The following is a 14,266-nucleotide window of genomic DNA, read 5'->3' on the forward strand; positions in this document are numbered from 1 at the left end:
AAGGCAAAAAAAGAACTACTCAGATTTTTGGAGATGATTCTCAGATACAAGGATAGAACTGAATTACCCAGAAGACAGGGAATTTCAGCACTTGTGTACTGATTGATGTCAGCAGGCAGATTTGCTGAACTATTTGCATACAGGAAAACTCGTTCCCAGTATCAGCCAGATCACACAGCCATAACCAAAAACACAGAAATCACTTAAGGTAGAATGAAAGCCCCTGCAAAGGAGGGTACTAGGACTTGGCTTTGCATCAAACTTGACCTCCATTAAGAGGCTGTCATCCTATTTGGCTGTCATTAATTTGCATTATGTTGTGACAGCAAAACCTTCTCATTTATCCATCCAATCACCCATCAGGCCATGGCTGGAAAATTTCAAGTAGCCTCTCCTTATGTCTGTCACTCCTGTAGAAATAAACTTGCAAAATGCAGTCCCACATCACCACATAAAACCCTTGCCACTAAAAAAATAATAATAATAAAAAAATTTATAAAGTGTACATGAGAAAGTCATATACAAGTAAAAATTATACAAAAGAAAAAAGAGAAGCTTTAGAATTAATTACTGCAACTCAGACTGTGGAAAGAGTCACTTATCAAGTTTAAGAGGGGTAAAAAGAAAATAGGAAAAGCAGAGAAAAGCAAGCAGAAGTTGTTGTTGTAAGAGTCTGTGGTTTGGGAAGGAAAAAGCTGCTAAATCCCGTCCTGAAGCTCATTTCTGTAAATGTACAAGTATTTTGTACTGCTTGCTAAAGGAAAGGTTACAGCTCATCATGAAGCAGAACCACTGTTAAGAAAGCAGAACATAGACATAAAAAAGGGGAAATTTTTACTTCACTCCAACAGGAATTAAAACCTAAGGAGAGCATTTCAGATGTAAAGGCACTTATCAAACAAATACTCTGACCTTGAATGACAGAAGATGTGTGAAGAAAAATCATTTTAAGCTCCTTGACTAAGCCAATGAATTTGCTACCTAGCTCTTCCTGTGCTATTTTTTTTTTTGGAAGTGTGTTTCCTTACAAAAAAGTTGGGACTAGAAAATATAGGGAAAAAAATGATTCATAGTCTTGGAATGCTTTAAAACTGGAGCACATGTATTTTTCTAGCACAAACACAGAACTCCACTTGACATTCTATCGTGCATGGAAGAGAGAGAACTTCTCTGTCCTTAGTCCATCCAGCTCTAGACAGCAGGGACTCAGCTCTTCATGTTGGCACAAAGAGCAATTCACATTTCCCATTCAGGTCCTCCTCTAAAGAGCATTTGAAAAGAGAACAAACATATTTGTTACTAAGAAAGGTCATACAAATATTTATGGTGCTGTTTGGACTAAGATTTTGCAACGTGAATGTACAATTACAGGTTCTCTTCTCTTTCAGGCTGCTGAGTCCTGAGGAGCAGCGAGGGAGTGGCAGCTGACTTGGAAACTGCTTTACTGGATAAAGGGAAGATAAAGGAACAGCCAGGATTCATTCTGGCACACAGATTTTAGCACTGATGCAGCAAGAAAACTCTCTCTGGGTTTCAGGTTGGTTAATAGGAAATGATTCTTTAGATTACAGTTCCCAGAGAGATCTCAGCCCTAACTAAAGCCCTGTTGTGTTCAGGGCTGCAATCCAGGATGGAGCCCCTGCTCAGCACCCTGGCTGTGACTGTGCATGGAGGGATTGAGTGAAACACTGCAAATCACACAGCACAGCTGGGGCACAGCTCAGGGCCACATCCAGGGGGCCACTCAGACAATCCCAATACCCAAACATTTGGGAATGTTGGGTTTTTAGCCCTTCCAGGATTTTTCCAAAGGCTGAGCTTGTGTTTAATGAAAGTTTAAAAGGAGGGTGTTCATGTGAGCTGAGCAATGAACTGCTTGGTCATTGTACCATTGCAAAATTCATTCCTAGGTGAGGATGAGTTACCCATACAGACCCAATTATGTAAAGTCATGGTTATTAAACAGCTACTGTGTTGGATATAGAAGTGTGTGGTACTGGAATAAATCCCTTCATCATTTCCTTTTCATCACCTTCAGCAACACTTGGCTGTTACTGCAGCTTATAAATACTGAGGAAGTCATACCAGTTAGAAATAAATTTGCTCTTGCAGTTTCCTGATTTTGATAGGCCACCAATTTGGTGGAAAAAAAATGTTCTTTACACAGGCATCCCCTCATATTAATTCTATCATTATTCCAATATGATTTCAAGCTGGGAAAAGAATTTGTCATTCTCTATCATGTTTGTTTACATACCCTTGACTCCAGTTAAGTGCTTAATGGGTCTTTGTCTATTTGTCTCCTTCTTAACAGTCAAGTGGCACTTATTAAAGTTAAAATAGAGAATGCTGCACCCTTGTGCCACAGACATAAAACACAATGCAAGTTCAACATTCTTTACAGAGAAAATCAATAGATCTAACAAAGCAAAACTTTCAGCAGCTTCTTATCCAACTCACAAACTACTTTGTTTCAGCAGGCACAAGATAAATGACAGGTATCACTGAGCTAATTTCAAGAAAACATCACCTAAACAAAAACCTCAAATGGCCTGTTATTCCTGAAACCACTGAATTTACACATTCATTTGTCATTATTTTGTGGGGCTATGTCTTATTATATGGCTAGGATTGTTATTCTACTGTTAAATATTACATCAGTAGAGCCATTTAATGCACCATTACCAAAGCCTAATCTTGCAAGTGTGTTAAAATATTGGCATTAATCCAGTGTAAATCAATTAATATTTTATTTGGACAGTGGATTATAAATGTATTTATTTTCTACACAATTCACACTTTTGTGTTTTGTTTCTTTCCTTTAGTTTTGTTTTGTTACCCCAGTAATAGAAGGATGTGCTCTCACCCAAGCCCACACTGAATCATTGCACTGCCTTAGATTTATCTACATAAGAAAAGTTAATTAGGAGCATTGTTAAGAGTGATTGCTTTCTGCTTACATACATAGAAACCCTAGTGCTGGCAAAAGCTACAATTGGGTGGTTATGGTAGAGGGCTTAAGTGATTACAGTCTGTCAGTCTCACTTGACAGAATGTTTCAATAGTTAAAAGAATGAATCCCAGACCACAAAAACTCCTCATGAGGAGTGGCACCCAACTAATACCATCATTTCTGGTGTCTTCTGACAGCTTTCTCTTCTTCTTCATTTACATATTTCTTCTTCTCTCCTAGCAGGCTGCAGAAATTCCTTACTGTAGCAGCACAGATGAGAGCTTCACTACCATTTCTGAAGCTCATTTCTGATAACTTTTTCAATCCATGCAGTATATGTGAAGCTGGTACTGATATGCTGATTTCACTGAGGTATCTATAAATTGTTTATTCGATGAGTACTCACAACGAGATGCCACATGTGAATCCAGCCAGCACAAAACACTGAGACTGCATTCAACAGGAATGGCAGGACCACAAGGACAGGATGCCAAAGTTCTCACTTTCACTGCAGAGCAGAGAAATATGGTTAATATAGCAACAAGTCATGAAGTAAAACAGATGGAAGAAACATTCTGAGTGTTAGGGAGGAAGAGAGAGCAGTAAGTAGTAAAGGGAGATGAGCTATTTTGCATGAGCAGTCAGCATTCTGGTCAGACTTCAGGGTCAGATTTTATAAATATTAATTTTTCCAATCCTATCTGGTTTATTATTAAGCCATCAGTGTGATTATTGTCTCAGAGAGATTAGCTCTGAGAATGGGCGTTTATCATTTGTCTGGCTAAACTGAAACAAACTTTAAAAAAAAAATATTGTTTGTTTGTTCTACATAGTTGCAGAAGGGATGAACCAGGTAGAGGGCTCTTACTCCTGTTAATTCCTGTGCAGAGGTGGTGGCAAGCAAGAGGCTGGGATAATCAGAGGTTTATCATTCACTGAGCTCCATCCACAGCCTTGAAGACTCCAGTGGCATTTCAGCAATAATAGATGACTGCAATAACAGTAACTTTAGCACAACGACTGTAAGGATACTGTGCACATTAACTAAAGGATAATCACCTTTTCTAATTCTCCAACAGGTGATCAAGATTTTAGAGTTGTTTATCCATATAATAAAATCAGTACAGCAAGGTGTAACAACATTGGAATTTGTGAAAATGAAAATTACAAGTATCTGTAATTGTTCTGTAGCAATACAGGATAGTTTAAAATTGTTCTTATAAATTTCTTTATAAGCCCTAAGTTAGTCAAGAACACATAATATCTGCTGTTGTTTGACATCATCACCTAGGAATTTTCAGACATCTGACAGAATATTTTAATATTTTGAATCAATTAATATTTTTAATTTTTTTCATATATTTTATCCCTACTTAGCCTATCACTTGCACCTTTTGTGGCTACCTATCTGAATTATAGCCAAGGAAACTCAATCAAATTAGCAAAGGATTATCAATTCTTTGAATAATTCTTTTCTGAGAAAAAAAATTCTTCAAAGTTCAATTGAAACTACTTATTTCTGACCACTACAAATCCCTTTCAGATAATATCTGGCATAATAATAGCATCAAGAATTCAAGTGGAGAAATACAGGTTTGAGACCTATTTGGCTCCTAGGACCTGATACAGCAAAACCCTTAAGGAAGTGCTTTATTTGGATGGAGAAAGTTCTTGTATTTAATGTCCTGGAAGTGATGACACACTTATCTGTCTATTTAAGAATTAAGAATCCCTGAAACTGGGTTTCTGGGACTGCCCATAAACTTTTCAGTCCTGCTGATTCAGAAACTTCAAGATTTCTTCTGTTTCCCTTCAAATATCTAAGAATTTATCCACTGATTGAGACTGATATGTGAACAGTAACGAGCAGATGACTTCACTTGAAAGGGAGCCTGTCTGGACATTCTTACAAAAGCTTTTATTATCTGTTTTGCTGTTTGTTCTAATTTCTGTGTGGTACAAACCTGCAGCAGAAATAGCAAAGACAAATGGCAGCCTTAGTGCTGCATGGGTTGGCAGAATCACACACCAAGGACATTGCAGGTCTACAGCATCTGTGGGGTTTAGAGAGGAGGAGCAGGATGGGGAACTCAGACCCTTCACTGTGCTGCTGTGCTGCTAAAGGGTCTCACCAGGCCCTCCAGTGGGATTGCTAAATGTTCCAGAGGGTGGATATCACAAATCCCAACTCCCATGAGCTAGCAAGGACAGGATGCTCCCTCACCCGAAGGCTCCTTCATTCCTACCCTAATGAAAGGCAAAGAGCTGCTGCCAGTTCAGCAGGATGACTGCATGTGGACTTGAAAAAGAGCCTTCCTCTGCCTTTCCAGAATGGGTAGAAAATGTAAATCATGCCATCCTGTTTCAAAGCCTATTAGAAGGTAGCAGTGATGTATAGTTCAAGGCAGCACCTTTCACAGTGACTAATACACAGCTTCCCTGCTGCTCACCAGGATGACTGGTGATAATGGTAGTGATGAATACCCGTGCAAAATATCAGAGGGTTTTGGAAAATGATTCCCTTTGACTCATTAAGTACACAGGCTTCACCAGCAAGATAATGTGTCAAAAGCTATTTCAGAAGAACACAAGCTACTACTTCATTTAAACAATCCAGGATCATTTTAAGATGACAAAATATGCCTGGGGATTGCAAATGTAAGGCAAAAGTGAACCTTCCATCCTTTAAAACTTGGCTTTAGGTTAGCCAAGAAAACATTAGAATTGCTCTCACTGCAGTCACATCTTAGAATTTTGTGATGGTAATAAATTCTTTCAAAAATTGCTCTCCCCAGTACAAAGAGCTACAGCTGATGTGCTACCAGCATACAGAGAGAACCATGGAGGTTTACTTGTAACCTTTAACCTGTAAATTTAAGAAGTACCTCGTTCACTGCCTAATTTTCACCGCCATATTTTCTGAAAAATCTCTTTGCCCAGGATTTCTTCTCCTGGGAAGCTGAGAAGCCTCAGAGAAAAATGAAAACAATATTATCTCATTTGCTTCTCCTGTGTTTTGTTGCTTGGAATGTGGTTTGGACCTTTTTTACCAACTGGTCATCGTTTTATTGGTTTCATGGGAATTGTTTCAACTTAATGACAAATCACAGCCAACTCTGTGGAGGCTCTGGAAAGAGTCATAAGCTTTTCATTATTATCTTTTAGCCTTCTGTAAGCATCCTTTCTCTTATAGTTTAGTATAGCATTCTATATTATCACATCATATCATATCACAAAATAATAAATTAGCCTTCTAAGAACATTGATTCAGATTCATCTTTCCACCCCATGATGGGGGACCCTGAAAATACCACACCTAATCCGACATAAGCCACAAACCTCAAATATATTCAAGTTTGAAATGTATTGAAATGAGTAACTGTCATTTACCCAACTGTCTGTGTTAAATAGATGCTCAGCAGAAGTAGTGGAAAGCAGGCAGAAAAGCTACCAATGCCTATGTGATGCTCTTTTCTCCTTGGGAACTGTAAGTTTGGACAAAAAATGAATAACCAGAATAAAAGCATAGAAGACCCAGTGTAGCCAATCTCAAGTAAAGTAGGTGAGTGTGAAAAGGCACGAGTGAGAAAGGAAATAAAAAAGACTAAATGCTACATTAATGATTGTGAAAAAATAATCTTTTCTCTAAAAGGAATTGATTGTATAGAGCCATTCATCTTCTGACACTGTCAACACACACTTCTGCTTCTGTCTTAGAGAGGCTTCTTTAATATTTATGAAGAGCCACTGTCATTTTCCCCCTCTGCCTTTCTGGTTGCATCCTTTATGACTGACTGCTTGTTGCTAATGCCATTGTCCTCAGGGAGAGGAATCATCCCTCCCACCCCCACCAGAGCTGCAGCCTGAGGTCGATGAGCGTGAAGAGAGATGGCAGTTTGAGAGATCTGCAGCATGAAAACATGTCCAGCACAGAGAGGCAAGGACTGCTCAGCAATCTCTCTGGCTTTTACTTCCAGTCTGCCAGGGAGATGTACTTGCATCTCCTCCTAAATGGGAAAATAAAGCACCAGCTCACCTTATTTTAATTGTTTCAAACAGAAAAAGGTGACCAAAAGGTGTCGTGATATCCTTGGAGTTAAAAGAACCTGCATTATATAGTGCATTATAAATTAAGCACATCTTAATTGCAACAGGAAGGAAAAATTATCCAAACTTCATCTGCCTTTCACTGCCCATTATAAATGCATTCATAAAAAACAGGCTTACCAAATAATCTGACAAGGCCCAGAGATTATAACATAATGTAATCTACCTTTACAGCTACATGATGTGACTGCACAGCCCTTGAAGAGATTGCCTCTGGTTCCAGCCTGCCAGTTTAACTATGGAGAGCTTGAGAAACACAACTCTGAACAAGTGAAAAAAGAATTTCCTGCAAACACAACTCTGAACAAGTGAAATGGGAATTCCCTGCAAATACCTCTGGTAGATACCAGAAGGGATCCTCTGCAAATTCACCATCAATGCCCTCATCTGCCATCCTGCTTTCAAGCCACAAACAAATATATTTACCAATTGACCAAAATTAGCTTGCTGTTCTTGGATGAAGAGCTTCACCCTGCAGTGCTCTAGGCTGCTTTAAAGACACTAAAAATGTACACAGACCTCATGGCTACATGCTGGACTAACAGATTTGGGGCCCTGCTGCATTATGGCTGTGGTAGTTTTGCAAACTTAACATGATGCATGATGTCAAAGCTCGAAAATCATTTTGCTTCCTAAAGTCGACAGGAGATGGGATTTAAACTGCCTTAGTTGGAGTCCTATAATCAGTCATCCAAAATAAATTGTATTATTTAAGACTTACTCAGAGGCAGACAAGCTGAAAACCTATTTTTATATAATAAAAAAGTTTATAGGCTCCCATAAACATTTAAATTGCTTCTTCATACATGTTCTGCATGGGGAATTCTTTGTTTCATTTGTAAGACTTTCTGTTGTGCTTTGTGACTGCTTGCAGCAGTTTGGATCTGCAAACACCACGCACTGGGGTTTTCCTATTTACTAACAGCACCAATCTAAAACTACTCTACACACACATGCTATGACAAAAGAATCACTTGGCCACATAGGTTTGAATTAACACAGGATATCCTACCAAAGCTCTCCACCGGCCCCTGACTGAGTAGATAATTTGCTAATGCAAATACATTTGTGAGGTTTTTCTGTAATTTTGCTGCAGATGGGTGCAGGTGAGGTTTGGCTGTGTCACCTGTGTCCTGAGCCACGTTGGCTGGCTAAAATGTTAATGAGACAGCTTTGAGACAGGAGTGCAGGAGATCCCATGTGCTCAGACCTGAGAGCAGCTCCCAAACCACAGCAGTTTATGGTGTGAGCTCCCAGCTGCTGTGTGCTCACAGCACAGGGCTGTAACAATCTGATTTAGGTTACACAAGGTTACCAGGGCACAGAGATGCCTTGATCATTTCTCCCATGCAGACTGTTCATGTTCCTCTGCAAACTGTGGCATATGGACACAGCATGATATTCACTTCTCCAGGTTAACTTGCTTCACGTGCAGAGGAAGCCTCAAGGGACACCCCGCAGCATCTCAGGGAACAGCAATGGAGCCAAAGCAGATTTATGAGCCTTTAGTGTTTCATTGGACTTTACTGAGAAACTCAGCTGCAAACATTTCCTCTCCAAACCTACAAATACCTCCTCTCCAAACCTGTTATCCTAGAGAAGAGGAAAATAGCATTCAAGGGGATAAACTTTCCAATGAACCCGACATTAAGTGTGTTACAATATTTTCCAATTTTTTTACTAGAAGTCAAAATAATTATTTTTTCAAGACAAGATTTATTTTTAACCTTTTCACAACAGCCTGTTTTCCTGAGTTTGGGGAAAAAAAACAAGAACAGCTGATAACTACTAGACATGTCTTACTGGTCAAAGGCATTTTCAGAGAAACTGGCAAACCCAACTATTTTTATCTCATTTCATGCCCTCATGGGTTATGAAAATGAGCCAAGTCTTTTAGAAAGCTGTATTGCACTTAAATTGGCTTTTGCTTCAAAATGCAAATATTCCCTGCCAACACATACAGAATGTAAAACTTGCCAACTGGATGACAAGCAGGAAGAAGAAGATTGCAAATGATGTTGCAAAGACAGGAGATAAAATACACAGCCTAGTAGGATATACATGTATAAATACTCCTGCCATGTATATTTACTCCTGTGAAATCTGGAAATGACTGAAATAATGACAACATTACAAATGTTTATGTATTTTAACATTGCTTTCCTTTTATTTTAAAGGATTACAGGCAATCACAAGAGAATTGGTTCTTTTCATGCTATCCTAATAAAGGGAACAAAAGTAGTCCTTAACCACTGTTTTGTTTTTGGTTTCTGGTAGTAATAGGGCTCCATCTCTAAACTCATCCTGTTGCTACCAGTTTTAGCTGCCCTTCCTCCCTTTGTGAAAATGTGAGGACCCTAATCCTGAAAACATCCCTATTTGTATCTCTGGACAGATTGATCCAGAGAATAGATCAGATCTTAGAGGTTACTCAAAGACCTGCTCATCTCCCTAACTGATTGTTTTAGGGTGAGCCAAATTCTGCTGAATTCTGAGTTTTCTTTAATTGATTTCATGGGATGAAAGATATTTGTGATCATACTTTCACCAGTTTCTGGCACTAGAAAAGAAAAGAAATATCTTTTTTTCCACTCAGAGAATACATTTAGTAATAAAAAATTTGCTCCTGTGTTTGAGAAGTTACTTTTTTTTTCTCATAGCAAATTTTTGAGTTCACAAAGTTCAAGTAAATTTCTTATCTACCAAAATGAATTTTGTAGTCCTTATTAAACATTAATTCTGAACAAGAATTGCCACTTTTCTGCACTTATAAAAATAGTTGTCTCTAGAATGTGTCAGACAATTGTTGGCTTTTTTTTTTCCCTATAAGATTGATTTAAATAGTTTTAAATGTGGTATCACTCTAGAAATGTTTTATAGGAACAAAGATGTAGAGGTCAGGAGTGTGTCAAAATGACATTTAAATGTCAAACCAGTACTTACTTTATTGAGATATGAAGTAATGTCTGCTATTCACTGAAAAAGTGTTTAAGTCTATTTCAAGTTTTCAAAGACAGTTCTCCAGTAATGATGCCTTTGTGTGCCTCTATGGGGACAGAACAGAAACTGGAACAGAACTGGTAGTGGGGAATAAAATTAGGAATTATCTACTGGTCTGACACGAAATCGACATTGACCACATTATGTCTGTATTTGCACACTAAGAATTAAAGCAGGGAAACATCAAATAAAGGACTTACTTCTGTGAACAATAGCTTAAAAATAACAGAAAAGATCAAATGCTGCAAAGCTGGGGACAGAAAGGACTGTAGCTCAAAAACAACAGGAAAGATCAAATGCTGCAAAGCTGGGGAGAGAAAAGACTTCTTTACCACAGCTGAGCCAACATTGCCTGTGTTTATTGTCCATTCATAATGAAAAGTAAATGCAGAAGAAACCAGCACTGTTGAAATGCAAGCATAAATAACATAAATAAAGACTATTACATCTTGCAGGCAGAATATTTGGAACCATAGTCTGATTTTATATCTGCAAAGATATAGCATTGGGAGTGCCTTACTGACACCCCCAAATACCATTCTGAGGTGAATCCCCTCCTCCTGGTTCAGCCCTTCCCAGCAGAGAAGACAAGCTGGATTTCAGCCCGACCAAGCAATGCACAGGTCAGGGTGACTGTGAGTGGCACTCTGCTCCTCTCTCCACCACTGCCACCAGCCAACCCTGCCTCCTTCTGCCTCATTTCCTAAAGCAGGGGAAGAACCTGCAGCCCTGGGAGAGGTGCAGAGCTTCTCCTCCATGCCTTCAATGACCTTGTACCAGCGTGTGTTGAGTTCTGTTTCCATGGCCAGGACGTCCTTGGCTGCTGCAGCACCACCCAGGAGGGCACTGACCTGTTCTGGATGAGATGCTGCTACCTGTTTGCTGAGAGGAAAAAGGACCACAGCCATTAGCTAATTTCTCCCATGCAGGTCACAGAACAGCTGTCTGCTAATTGCCTTCCCTGACTGGTAGCCTGAATTGATTTTCAGCTAGGAGTCCACAGGTGAAAAAAGTTGTATACTCTATTCCAAATATCATGCTTTTCCCCTCCCTGCATGGTTTGAGTTAGAAAAGGGAAAGGATAAAAAAGTTTGTGTATTTGACTGATAGTTTTCACCCTAGAAATTCACACTTTGAAGTTTTTGATTATTTTATGGACAACTATTGCTGTGGTTTTTATGATGTACTTGAGAGCTCAGAAGTTGTGATCTTGCTGTGCTGTACAATACTTTTAAATTATGGGACAATCTGCATTCCTGGTGTGTTGTGAGCTGACAATATATGGGTACCTCAGCTGACAGGAGGACACTGTCCTTGCAGTCTAGTACACTTTCTGCTGCCTCTGACAAATACAGTGAGCAGACATTAAATGCTGCAGACATTCAAAATTCCCGAAGAGCATTTTTCATCCGGTATTAGCTCACACAAATATGCTTAGGTGACAGCTTGTTTAATATACACTGAATAATATGGGTCGTGCCATTTGCCAGCAAGTGAGAGAGCTCCACCAGCAAGCATTTTATTAGGTGCATTGCTATTTAGTGTTCACACCATCGTAATATTTACATTTCCTTTTTATTTGGTGAATTACTAAGGCTGTGCTGTGGCATTTAGATTAGCCCTACACAAGAGGCTGTGTGAAAAAAGAAGCATCAAGAGGGTGCCTCCTTGAAGGTCACAAAACACAGTGGTTTTTCTTCAAGGGGTGAGGGCTCTACCTTAATTTTGGGGCCTGTATCCAAAAATTGTCATGGATACTGAGGCCACTAGCTACTCTATCAACCTGACTATTCCTCTGACTGGGAGAGGTTCCAAAATTCCCTGAATTTAAGGGACAGCATGCTATGGTTTAAAGGCAGTTAGCCTCAGGTTTCCTGGATCTAGGTTTTGTGGATATAGGTCACTGGGCTAAGTCATGAGCATTTTTATGGCAAGTAGAGGACAAAGGGTTCTTTACATCTTCTCCTCCCCAGCTGTATGGCTCATTGCCTTAGAGCCAAGCATAATTTAAGGAGCTTGCGCACAAAAATTGGGCAAAGCATTTCAGCATCAGGATTCTGGGGTTCTGGTTCATCAAAGGTCGTGCATATTCCCACATATTAAGTTCATTACTTTCTTATTCAATTGAAAACAGCTCTGCAACAACCCACCCACAATACTTTAAAGCTTATAAAAAGAAGGAAAAAAAACCCGGTTTCTTGTCGGGTCCGGCTGTCTGTCTCTGCCCCGACACAGGTAGGGTGGTTCTTGGGTGGCACGCGATTCAAAGGACGAGTCTGGACTCTTCAGCTTTTCGATCTTCAGGTTGTTTATTGTTTCTTATCTACAGAATTTTCTGTCTGCCCAACAGAGGTCTGATCTGCAAGCAGTCACAGGCACTCTCTGACCACCCACGGGGCGGTCATGTCTTTTTATACTAAAACCTACGTATACAATATTTACCTTTATTTCCCAATGCTTTTCGCCCATGTTAGCAAGTGCACCTTCACCATAAACCAATCCCCAAGTGCCAACATCATCACAGGAGATGGAGGACAAGAAGAAGAAAGAAGAAGGACGAGACACGCCCTGATCCCTCCATCTTGTCTCCATAACCCCCCTGTACCAAAAACCTTAAAGTCTATATCTCACCCTCTAAATGTGTCTCTTTCACACCTTTTACTCTAAAGTGATTCTCTTGTCCTCAGACTCTTGTTACTTCTGTGGATGGGTCAAAATCAAGCCACCAAACACTCTTGGCAACATTCCAGGATTTTCGAGACCCCCAAGGGTTCTCCTGGCATCTCTGGACATCGGGAACGATGTGCTGAGATCCCACAGTTTCTCAGCACCTCTGGATTGATTCTGGGTGTGTTTATGCTGCACAGAGACTTTCTCATACCGGTACCCATGCGAGATGCTGCACCACATGGCCAAAAGCCATGGCACAGGAGATGCTCTCCCAGAGACAAGAGCAGAGCAGACACGTTAGCTCTGTGCCCCACACACTTTAATAAGAGCTGTCACTTGCCAGCACAAGCTAACACAGGCTCTGCTCTGGGCTGACACAGCTCAGTTGCTCTTGAAGACACTCACAGCAGTCTGGGGATCTCTGCCAAGAGCCCTGTTCTTAATTCAGACATGACCACAGACACACAGTATCAGGGCCATCAAAAAGGTTCTGTCAGGGTGTGCTCATGACCCAGAGGCAGTGAGAAAAAAAAAAAAAAAAGCTTTTTAATTTTTAAGCATGGTTCTGAATTGCACCATATTCGTATGTTCATTGTTTATCAGACAAATTATTCAGATGATCTGCCTCTTTTAAGTATTATTTTCCAATTCTGTTCTATTCCATTCATTTTTACCAATGCAATATTTGTTTCCTATTTTCCTATGCCATGACTGGTTTTAAGCATGTGTCCAACACAGGATCACAGCTCTGAATTTTCAAATTCTGTTCTCTGGAATCTCTGGAATAGATCCAGTATTGCAATTTTTAACTGTAGCCATATACAACTTTTTGAACCCAATTTCCTTCAGCCACAACACCCTGGAGACTGTCTGAAGACAAGCAATGATTTTTTTTTTTTTCAGTGCAAATTCATACCTGGTTTACTGAGCTTTACCTACCTCCTGACACACCACTGCACCACCACCACCACTGCCAAGAAGGATGCTGCCAAATGCTGATTTTGGAACCCAGAATTCCAGAAATCAGTAGTGCTGAAAGTAACAAGCACAAAGCTCATATTTTTTTCATGAGAAAATTTCCTGTCCATTGGTGCTCAGCTGAGTCCTGCTGTTTGGACCTTGTAGAGTCTGACCCATTTAGAAAAGGCCAACTGAGATCTCAGGCATTTCTTCACAAACATAGTGGCATCTCTGACTTCATAATGCTAATAGTCACATGGCAAAGGACTTTTGTTTGGTTTTTTTTTCTAAAAAATATAATAAATTCTTTTATTAATTTCTTTTTTTTTTTACAATGGCCCTTAAGACTGTCCAGCACATTTGACAATCTTGGTCTAAGTAGTGTATTAACACTACATAAATGCCTGAAATATTTTTTTTAATCATTATTTTGCTCATGGAAAATCAAACATATATTACCATTGATAACGATAACTTCCGGTAAAGGATGATGTCAGCCTACCAACAAAAATGAAAGATGGTGAGTTATGAAAAAAAAATATAACAAGGACAAGGAAGTGGGAATTAAAAGCAGAC

The sequence above is a fragment of the Agelaius phoeniceus genome, chromosome 3 (genome assembly GCF_051311805.1).
Source record: "Agelaius phoeniceus isolate bAgePho1 chromosome 3, bAgePho1.hap1, whole genome shotgun sequence".
Taxonomy (NCBI): Eukaryota; Metazoa; Chordata; class Aves; order Passeriformes; family Icteridae; genus Agelaius; species Agelaius phoeniceus.